The sequence below is a fragment of the Capricornis sumatraensis genome, chromosome 2, assembly GCF_032405125.1.
Source record: "Capricornis sumatraensis isolate serow.1 chromosome 2, serow.2, whole genome shotgun sequence".
Taxonomy (NCBI): Eukaryota; Metazoa; Chordata; class Mammalia; order Artiodactyla; family Bovidae; genus Capricornis; species Capricornis sumatraensis.
Genome location: NC_091070.1, coordinates 54,746,619 through 54,758,002, shown reverse-complemented (window position 1 = coordinate 54,758,002; position 11,384 = coordinate 54,746,619). Strand labels below are relative to the sequence as shown.

Here is an 11,384-nt window from a genome sequence, read left to right as displayed (position 1 = left end):
TTATTCTCACCTAGGTGATAACTTGATAACTAGTGAAATACAAACATGTTACAACATGAAAATACTATGTTATAGATGATAAGCAACGATTGTCCATTCTTGGTTCTGATGGATACACACACACACACACACACACACACACACACGGATATACACATAAACATATATATATCTTCAAGCTTTCAGTTCAGTTCAGTTCAGTCACTCAGTCGTGTCCGACTCTTTACGACTCCATAAACTGCAGCACGCCAGGCTTCCCTGTCCATCACTAACTCCTGGAGTTTACTCAGACTCATGTCCATCAAGCCAGTGATGCCATCCAACCATCTCATCCTCTGTTGTCCCCTTCTATTCCTGCCTTTACTCTTTCCCAGCATTAGGGTTTTTCCGATAAGTCAGTTCTTCACATCATGTGGCCAAAGTATTGAAGCTTCAGCTTCAGCGTCAGTCCTTCCAATGAATATTCAGGACTGATTTCCTTTAGGATTGACTGGTTTGATCTCCTTGCAGTCCAAGGGACTCTCAGAAGTCTTCTCAAGGGTCTATTGAACACCACAGTTCAAAAACATCAATTCTTTGGCGCTCAGCTTCATTTATGGTGCAACTCTCACATCCATATATAACTACTGGAAAAACCATAGCTTTAACTAGATGGACCTATATAAGCTTTAGGGATGTTTTTCTCAAAAGTGTCTCCCAAGATTGACAAAAGAACTGTTAAAAGACTGGGACCGTTAACAACATGCAGCCCAGTTTCCTAGATCCTGAACAACTCAAACAAGTTATTGAAGATGATAGAAAATATAACTGTCATCTAATGTCCTAATTTCAACACAATCTTCTTGTTGATACATTTTTGAGCGATAATGAGCAAAGTTTATACAGTTGCGCTGAAAATTTTTATATTGATGAAATAAGATATGTTCCTGTTTTATAAATATCAGGATCCAGGGTAAGATTTAGTTTGAAAGAAGAGAGATAGTTCCTGCTAGAAATGTCTGCACTCTCCTAGGGGAATGATCATTCCTACCTTACACTGCCCTTCCAACCAAGGCCGCCCCATAAGAGGAGGACACCTATCTGGCGTAATTGAGGCCACCAGAAAGGTCCTTGCTATTGATGTGGTTTTCTTCACCAAGAGGTAAAGCCTCTTTTTTCCCTGGTAAGGCTGAATAGATATCATGGCATGCTTCTGGATGGAATGTTCAGAGAAGTAGAAATTCACATGAGGTGGCAAAGACTGATGTCGGAGCCTTTCCAGAGAATAGGTTTTGGCTGCTGTGGCAGCTCCCAGGTACATAAAGGAGGTAAAAGGGGGAATTTGAAGGAAAATGGAAGCTGGAGTTTTTGGATTTCCTCAATGGTTTTGGCAAGAGAATTTTTGTTCTAACTCTAGAGAAAATAATTTGCTGATGATTGGGGTGGGAAGGCTCAGTATTTATAACATACTGACTATGAGCTCATAGTCGTAGGGGACATTCTTAGATGTCTGAATCCTCACAACAACTTTGCAGGGTAGTTACTATTACGTCCAAATAATAGTAAGGTAATTGAGATATCGAGAGACTAAATACTTTGCTCCCATTGGTCTGCCTGGTAAAAGGCAAGACAGAATTGAAAAGCCTGGTCTTTCCTTCACATTGCACATCAGGGTAGAGGATCGAGCCTGTAGCCCTTTTTCCCTTTGTGGAACTAGGAGGAGAATGTGCTTCCATGACATTGGAGGTTTGTGAACACAGCCAAGATGATAGCCACCAGATGAAACTGGAGGATGCACTGTGGGAATGAGCATGTTGGCACTGGGGTTTGCCCTTTGCAGGGAATCTCATGGCAGTCTGAGTTGAGTCATTCCTCCTAGTTTCAGCTGGAAGACGTGCAGATGAAGCTCCTAGCAAGGAAGAACTGAGGGGAAAAACAGGGTGAATGAGAACCTCTGAACCTATCCTCATGGAACTTTATATCTGTTACTGATTGACAATAGTCATAACAAGTCCTTCTTGCCTCCAGCTGATTCTAGTTACTGATTTAACCAGGGCATTGTAATGTGGCTGCAATTCTGTGCACAAGGCTTTTGAAGCTGTTAATTCCGTCTGCTGGCTTGAAGCTCCGGTGGGCAGAGGCTGTCCCATTCAGCACCCTCCCCACCCCAGCACCTGACACACCAACTCTCAAGGACAGTGACCCCCTGCAGAGATGGGCCCAGAAAAATGCACTGGAAGACAAAATCTCTATCAGTAATTTTGTTGTCAGACAATCAAGGCTGAGACTCACTCATCTAGTACCTAATAGGTGGTCAATTTATTTTTCTTGAGCAATTTAGTAAATGAAGATCGAATGTCACAGTGACCATGGAAATGTACCATAGATCTCCTGCCAGCAGTGGGATAATTAACTGAGGGCCCTAGCTGTGGCCTTTTTGAATCCAGCACAGTGTTTGCACAAGGCCATGTGTCTTGTGGGCTGGCTTCCAGCCAGGAACAGAACATGGCGAGGATCCTCAAGGTGTCCCATTGCTGTGAGACACACGGGTCCTCTAATGGGCACCTGGCTTGAGGACACCCTTCTTGCCTGTTACAGAGTGAATTACAGTCCCCCAAAGTTCATATGTTGAAGTCCTAACCCTGGTACCTCAGAATATGACTTTTAAGAGGTAATTAAGTTAAAATGGGGGCTCCTTATATGACTCAGTGGTAAAGAATAGGCCTGCCAGTGCAGAAGATGTGGGTTTGATCTCTGGGTTTGGAAGATCCCTTGGAGAAGGAAGTGGCAACCCACTCCAGTGTTCTTGTCTGGGAAATCTCATGGATAGAGGAGCCTGGCGGGCTACAGTCCCTGGGGGCAAAAGAATCGGACATGACTTTATGACTAAACAAAAACAAGTTAAAATGAGGTCATGATGGTGGACTTTAATCCAATATGACTGATGTCCTTATCAGAAGGGGAGATGAGGGGGATTTCCCTGGTGGTCCAGTGGCTAAGACTCTATTTTCCCAATACAGGGGGCCTAGGTTCGATCCCTGGTCAGGGAACTAGATCCCACATGCCACAGATAAAAGATCCTGCATGCTGCACCTAAGACTCAGTACAAACAAACAAACAAATCTGAAAAAAAAAAAAAGAAAAAGAAGAGCACAGACACAGGGAGAAGACAGGCGTCTACAGGTCAAAAAGAAAGCCCTTGGAATAAAGCCAATCCTGCCAACACCTTGATCCCAGAAACGTAGCCTCCAGAACTATAGGGAAATTTCCATTCTTTAGGTCTCCCAGTCCATGGTCCTTTGTTGTGGCAGCCCTAGGAAACTGATTTCAGTCTATCCGAAATGTTCTTAGAGCACCTACAGTCTGAGACCTTTCCTCCCCCACCTCCCAGTGTGGCCTTTCCCTTCACGAGTGACGGCCCTGCTTTGGGGTCTGGAGTCTCTCTCCCATCTCCCCTGGCTCCCACTGTGCCTTTTCCCTCACAGGTGTTTCCCTCAATAAATCTCCTATGTGTCTGAGCCCCTCTTGGCATCCGCTTCTCAAAGGAACCGAGCGAGCTATCACAAATGTGATATGTAACATAGTCCTGAGATTATCTTTAGACTTTAAAAAAATAATCATTTATTTATTTATATTTGGCTGTGCTGGGTCTTCTTGCTGAGCAGGCTTTTGTGTAGTTGCAGCGAGCAGGGGCTACTCTCTAGTTATGGTGCATGGGCTTCTCATTGCGGTGGCTTCCCTTGTTGCAGAGTATGGGCTCTAGAGCGTGCAGGCTTCAGTAGTTGCAGCATGCGGCCTCAGTAGTTGTGGCTTCTGGGTTTTAAAGCGCAGGCTCAGTACTTGCGGCACACAGGTTTAGTTGCTCTGCAGCATATGGGATCTTCCTGGATCAGGGTTCGAACCCATGTCTCCTGCCTTGGCAGTTGGATTCTTTACCACCGAGCCACCAGGGAAGCCCCTAAATTTTAAAAACATTTATTTTTATTCTGCACTGAGTCTTAATTGCAGTTTCTTCAATCTTCTATGCAGCATTCAGGGTCTTTAGTTACTGCATGTGATCCCTCTGTTCCAGCATGTGGCATCTCGTTCCCTGACCAGGGATTGAACGTGAGCCCCCTGTTATTGGGAGTGCTGAGTCTAAGCCACTGGATCACCAGGGAAGTCCTGACATTATTTTAAAATAAGCTCCAATAGTAAGTGACAGGGTTTTTTTTGGGGGGAAAAAAAAGAAGTATCTTGCACATCAGTCTCCCTTGCCAGTATAGACAGGTTTTTAATGCTCTGACCATGTTTTCTGCCATGGTCCTCTGGGCAACCCAGCTGTCTTGGGGCTGCCTACTTCTGCCTGGGAAGGGAAGGGAGGTAAGTGACCCCCATCTCGTAAGACTATAGCTGCCAGAGCTGGAAAGGACCTCAGAGATGATCACTCAATTTCTGCCCCTTACCTCCATTTGGAGAGACCGAGCACCCACATGGTTAAGTGTCCTGGTGACTCACCAAGGTCACAGAGCTGACAAATGGCTCTTATTGACATTTCCATGGATGTGTTTTTTAGAAGTAAATAGATACTGTTATTTAAAATGACATGTTTGGATCACCTATGAGTTACTAGTCACTTCTACTGGTTACCTGTGGTCCTGTTGAAATTCTGGCTCTCTTGTCTCACATGCAGTCAGAAGGAAGGATGCATTTTCCCCTTTCACCAATACCTGGGGCTGTTTCTAGCTTCTGACAGCATGTGACGGGGTTGATTTTTTATGAGCTGTCAGAGAAGATAAAGCCTAGCTCAGTAACTGAAGCCCACAGTGCACCCACATCAAATAGCAAGGCCTGCCTTGGGCTGGCAGCAAGCTGGATAGGGTCTGCCTGCCTCTTCCTCCATTTGTCCCCAGCAGATCTCATGTGGCATCACCGGCAAGCTGGCTGAGCCTGCCCTTGTCAGCTTGGGGTTGAGGAGGGGGAGTGTGGGGCTAGAGCTATACGGCAGAGGCTCTGCTTGAGTCCAAGGCCTCCCACCAGTCTTCTTTCTTCAAAATCAAGTGAATGGCTTGTGCTATTAATATGGGAATGAGCGAAAGTCACTCAGTCGCGTCCAACTCTTTGCAACCCCATGGACTACACAGTCCATGGAATTCTCCAGGCCAGAATACTGGTGTGGGTAGCCTTTCCTTTCTCCAGGGGATCTTCCCAACCCAGATCTCCCACACTGCAGGCAGATTCTTTACTAGATGAGCCACAAGGGAAGACCAGCAATACTAGAGTAGGTAGCCTATCCCTTCTCCAGCAGATCTTTCCGACCCAGGAATCAAACTAGGCTCTCCTGCATTGCAGGCGGATTCTTTACCAACTGAGCTATCAGGGATGCCCAAGTTGCTCAGTCATGTCCAACTCTTTGTGACCCCATGGACTGTGTCCATGGAATTCTCCAGGCCAGAATGCTGGAGAGGGTAGCCTTTCCCTTCTCCAGGGGATCTTCCCAACCCAGGGATTGAACCCAGCTCTCCTGCATTGCAAGTGGATTCTTTACCAGTTGAGCAACAAGGGATGCTCCTAATTGTTAGGGAAATGGAGCATCGTCTGCTTTCCCACACCTCTCTGAATCAGGAAGCCAATTTAGGGCTGACTTATAGCCTGGTGGCTCAGACGGTAAGAAGTCCACCTGCAATGCAAGAGACCCAGGTTTGATCCCTGGGATCGGGAAAATTCCATGGAGAAGGGAATCTTCTCCAACCCATTCCAGTATTCTTGCCTGGAGAATTCCATTAGTAGAGGAGCCTGGTGGGATATGGTCCATGGGGTCACAAAGAGTCAGACACAACTGAGCGACTAACACAGGACCAGGTATAGGATAAGAAGGGCTTCCCTGGTGGCTCAGTGGTAAAGAACCCATCTGCCAATGCAGAGATGAAGATTCGATCCCTGGGTTGGGAAGATCCTTTGGAGAAGGAAATGGCAACACACTCCAGTATTCTGGCCTGGGAAATCCCATGGACAGAGGAGCCTAGCGGGCTGCAGTCCATGGGGTCACAGTCAGACATGACTTAGCGTCTGAGTATGCACGCACATAGGATAAGAAAACCTCACAATTCCTGAGTTCCGAGAAGCCCTAGGACCCAGAAAGTTTCTTCTAGAACTTCAAAAATTTCTAAGGCAGTGGTGAGGCAGAGCCTAACTCCCCAGGGAGGTAGCCCAGACACTGTTATAAAAGTTGCTTATTAATAAAAACAAAAAATGCAGGCAGGTGAGGGCAGCACGTATAGTAAGATTGGAACGATTCAGAGAAGACTAGCCTGGCCCCTGCATCGATGACATACAAATTCCTGAAGCGTTTCATTTTTTTTTTAAGCAGCCAGTCTGCAGGCTGTAGTTTTCTGGTTCAGTTTTTTTTTTTTTTAAGTGCATTAAAATATTATTCAACTTGCTGAGTTTTTGGTGCCCTCTTAAATTTTACACCCAATGCAAGTCTCAGCTTTGAGATACCTACTCCTTTCTGTCCAGCATCTCCTTCTCCTTGGTACCAGGGCACCCAGTTTCTTTGGAAAATTACCCCTCTGTCTCTGTTCTTATGTGTGTGCTTTGGGTGGGATTGACCGTACCTCTAATCCAGGAATGGGCTGTGATTGGCTTAAACCAGTCAATATATATCTTTCCCATAGGCTGATTGGTTCAAAGGGAGGGCAATTAAGCTTGTCCAGGGACTTCCCTGGTGGTCCAGTTGTTAAGTTTGATCCCTGGTTGGGGAACTAAGATGCTGTATGCCACAGGGCCAAAAATATATACATATTTTTTTTAATATACATTAAAAAAGACTTGCCCAGGAGGAGTGACCTTGGGAGTTAAGCTGGGAATGCAGAGCCACAGATACCTTCTCCTCCTTAGGTTTGTGGTGAAGGGATTTCTGGTCAGAGATTGCTGGGAAAGGAGCTTCCCTGGTGGCTCAGATGGTAAAGAATCTGCCTGCAATGCAGGAGACCTGAATTTGATCCCTGGGTTGGGAAGATACTCTGGAGGAGAAAGTGGCTACCCACTCCAGGAGGAGCCTGATGGACTACAGTTCACAGGGTCACAAAGAGTCAGACACAACAGAGCAATTAACACTGAAAGTAAGCTTGAAGCTCTGGGCCACTCTCTGGGTCCTTCTAAAAGGATGAATCCAGGGATAAATGCAGGTTCTGTGAGGTCTGCAGCTTATACAGTTTTGGTGATCTCTTTAAGAAAATGAACAATAATTATAAATACATAAGTACCTATGTGAATATTTAATTTGATAGAGAAAAGAAGACAAATAACATGCTAGAGAGACCTGACAAATAACCACAGACATAACAAAATCCTGATAAACAGCATGAAATTTTTATGAATGAATATTTGACACACCTCGAAAGTACTTTCCCCAAGTTTTAGGGTGTATACTATTTTATCACCTCTTTATATTACATTAATTTAATAATATCAATTTTATAGAAAGGAAAAATAGGTATTCTTCCCTTTAGTATGAATTATTTAAATATTTTACTATTGATGGTTTGGAAAAGTTTGTTTCAGCATTATAATTCGTTAATGGTAGTGTTATGGAAGGTTTTTAGGATTGCTGTCAAATATGGAACGCTTAAGCTTCACTAGCTTTGTGGTAGACCTACCTCTTTTTAAAATTTTTATTTATTTATTTGGCTGCTCTGGGTCTTGGTTGCAGGATCTTTGCGGCAACATGCAAACTCTTAGTTGCAGCATGTGGGATCTAGTTCAATTCCCTGACTGAAGAGCGAACCCAGACCCCCTGCTTTGGGAGCACAGACTCTTAGCCACTGAAGCACCAGGGAGGTCCCTAGACCTACCTCTTATCTTACTCTTTTCCCCAACACAAACTACATATTAGATGATGTCTTCCTGCCTCTTAAGATCTCTATAAGACTTAGTTCAAATTTCTATTCCAGGCTTTATTGAAAAATACAGTGCCCTTCCCAAGACTTCTACAATTTCTGAGTAGGGTCTTATATACTCATGGTAGTGGTTTTAGGGGAGCCCAACATCTATTCTCCCTGTTTCTAGTAACAGTATTTTTGGTCTTTTCTTCCCCCTGTATTGGTGAAATACACAGTGAAATGGGTTGTTGTTGTTTAGTCACTAAGTCGTGTCCAGCCCTTTTGTGATCCCATGGACTGTAACCTGCCAGGCCCCTCTGCCCATGGGATTTTCCAGATTTGGAGCACCTGTCCCATATATAAAGCCTCCTGGCCACCATCTTTGGTTCTGGAATGGGCATGAGCCTCAGTCAGAATTTATGATATTCAGTGAGCCTTTTGTTGAAACTATTGGGAAAGAGATGTTTGCTGCCTCTTAAGAAAGTTTTAGGTTAAAGTATTAAAAGTGTCCAAGTAATTGCAGGATTGTGTGAACTAGTTTGGAGAAAGGAAGAAAGCTGGGCTAAATTTAGCCTTTTTTGCTCCTTTGTAATACTTGGGAAAATATTACAATCTAACATGTTAGATTTTTATCTAACACCTTTGTTAGACAGATGGATGTCATAGCTACTACCAAAGGAAAGAAGACACCAAAAAGGGAACTGAGGAGAATGAGCAAAAGACTGAGTTTGATTCTCTTAAGTAGAAGAAGACATACAGATTCTTGACCTTTAAGAATAAATAATGGGCCCAGCAAAGGGTAGGACAAGCTAATCTCTTTATAGCCAAAAGCGTTTTTCATAAACCTTAAGCCAGTGACCTATTTATTTTGAGTAACATTTAGTATATAGAGTGTTTGAGTTGGGAGAACCCTTCTTAAAAGGCAGGGCTTAGAAATATTAGGATTTCAAATATTAGGATAAAAAATAAAGTTCATATTCAGTGGGAGCTTGGCTTGTTATTTTTATTAATCTTGTTTCTCAAAGCTTCAATGACACCAGGAATCCCCATAGATAGATAGATAGATAGATAGATAGATAGATAGATAGATAGATAGAAAGAAAGAACTCATAACAGAATTAGTCATTCACCCACTTGATCTCCCATGCGACTTGACTCATTCCGATCATGAGAGCCCTTTTTTTTAGTCTATGTCAATGTGTTTATGTATCTCTCTCTTCCGCTAGACTTCAAGCTCCTTCAAAAGCTCTTTCTTATATTGCATTTTCCCCAACAATGCCTGGCCAGATTTTGAGTCTCAATTCTTTCCCTGGCTGATTAAATATCCTTGGACAAATTATTTTAACCTTTATGAAAGGTCTCAGCACATGTTTCATGCAGAATATATGCTCTTCCCTCTGAGCGAATGAGGCTGAGGGGAAAAAAAATGATGATTCCCAGGAAACCATTAAGAATATGCGTGATAAGAATCCAAGAAATTTGCACGCTTGGCCCAAGGATCTTACTTGCAAATCTTTCTTCAGCTAAGAGAAAGCCATTGCTAGAACTCATTTTCCAAATCCAGGTTTTTCATGTTTGACAGGAGAACTGTAACCCATAGCAACTCCTCGCCATGATGGATAGAATGCTATACCAAAGGAACCATGTGGCTGGGCTTTGTGCACAGCTGATTAAATATTTGAGCAACTCATTTTATAATGTGACTTCACTAAGTGCATACTTATCACACCAAATCTATTGGCAATTAGAGGGCTCAGAATCTCCTTGAATGCAAAGGCATATCCTTCACTGCTTAAAATAGAAAAATCAGTAACCCTCTCCTGATGGATACAAATAGAGATGTTGGGACATATGCCATTTTTTAATGACTCAGCCAGAGACAAGTCCCTGTCAATGGGACTCCTCCGAGGTTGCCCAAATGTTACATGACAAGCAGCTGTAAAGCATGATTTAGAACTTGTATTCTGGTGGTAAAACCGAGTGAGTGTGTAGTTAAGGTTGGGATTTACATTCATGTTAAGCTCCTGGCGAGCAATAACTGCCTTTAGAGTTGTCCATAGCTGCTTCACTTCCTCTGACGTCAATGAATTAGGCAGACTTCCTTCTAAACACATTAAAAAAAAAAAAGGATCTAATGAGTTAGAATTTTCCATTCACTTGAAGCATACTGAGTCATGACCAGAAAATTTTTTTTCAGTAAATGGAATAGAATGCCATAGAATAGAAAACCTCAGCATCTTTCACACATAGTAAGAGTAGGAGTGTTCTATGTATGTCTTAGTTTCATGCATGAAATGTATTATTATACAAATGTGTTACTTATGGTGGGTCATAAGGAAAAATTGAAAGCTACTGGATTTGAGGGTGCAGGATCTTTGTTTCCCAACCAAGGATCAAACCTAGACCCCTTGCGGTGGAAGCTTGGAGTCTTCACCACTGGACCACCAGGGAAGTCCTAGGACTCTTGTATTTAAGATGATTTTACAATCATCATGGATCACTTTACCATCTTTATTTGTTTTCATCTATTACCACAAATCTTTCAGTGAAAATTAAATACTGTCACAGCTCATTTGGGTAAGAACATCCACTGTTTGTTGGATACCTACTCCATCCCTGACACTGTGGAAGCTGCTTCCCAGAACTTATTTGCAAACTAAGTTTTAATATTCCTATTTTAGCACTTAGGAATCTAAGGTTTAAAGCTGATCATCGGGGACTTCCCTGTTGGTCCGGTGGCTAAGACTCTGGACTCCCAGTGCAGGAGCCCAGGTATGACCCCTGCTTAGTGGCACCCCACTCCAGTACTCTTGCCTGGCAAATCCCATGGATGGAGGAGTCTGGTGGGCTACAGTCCATGGGGTCGCTGAGGGTCAGACATGACTGAGCAACTTCACTTTCACTTTTCACTTTCATGCATTGGAGAAGGAAATGGCAACCCACTCCAGTGTTCTTGCCTGGGGAATCCGAGGGACAATGGAGCCTGGTGGGCTGCCACCTATGGGGTCGCACAGAGTCAGACACGACTGAAGCGACTTAGCAGCAGCAGCAGCAGCAGCAGCAGCAGCAGGGTCCTAGATCCACTACACCATAGCTAAGAGTTCTCATGCTGGAAACAAAGATGGGAGATCCAGCATGCTGCAGCTAAGACCAGGTACAGCCAACTAAATAGGTAATTTTCAAAAATTAAAAAAATAAAGCTGTTCATTTGGTGTGTCCACCGTCACACCAATGGCAAATATTTCACTTTAGGACTCACCTTCTTTTCCTTATGCACATCATTTTAATGAAAAAATGATAAAAGGATAAAGTGCTCTAAAAATCTGCTAATTTGGGTTTAGAAGAGATTTGAACTCTTTGGACATGTTTGTTGGAGAATTTGCCCTGCACATACAAAGATCTGGGATAATACTGGGCAAGATAGAGGCAAAATAATGGATAGCCAACTGCCCACACTTCCTTGAAACTGACTCAAATGATCTAAGGAAGATAAAAATAGAAGACACTGGGCATCAACTCTGAAGTCAGAGAAAGTGTCCTCTA

The 11,384-nt window shown here is 43.4% G+C and overlaps 1 pseudogene; it reads left to right on the top strand.

The window, feature by feature from the left end:
* The first annotated feature begins 6,220 nt into the window (after positions 1–6,220).
* Positions 6,221–6,319, top strand: LOC138074697 (U6 spliceosomal RNA; annotated as a pseudogene).
* The last annotated feature ends 5,065 nt before the right edge of the window (positions 6,320–11,384 follow it).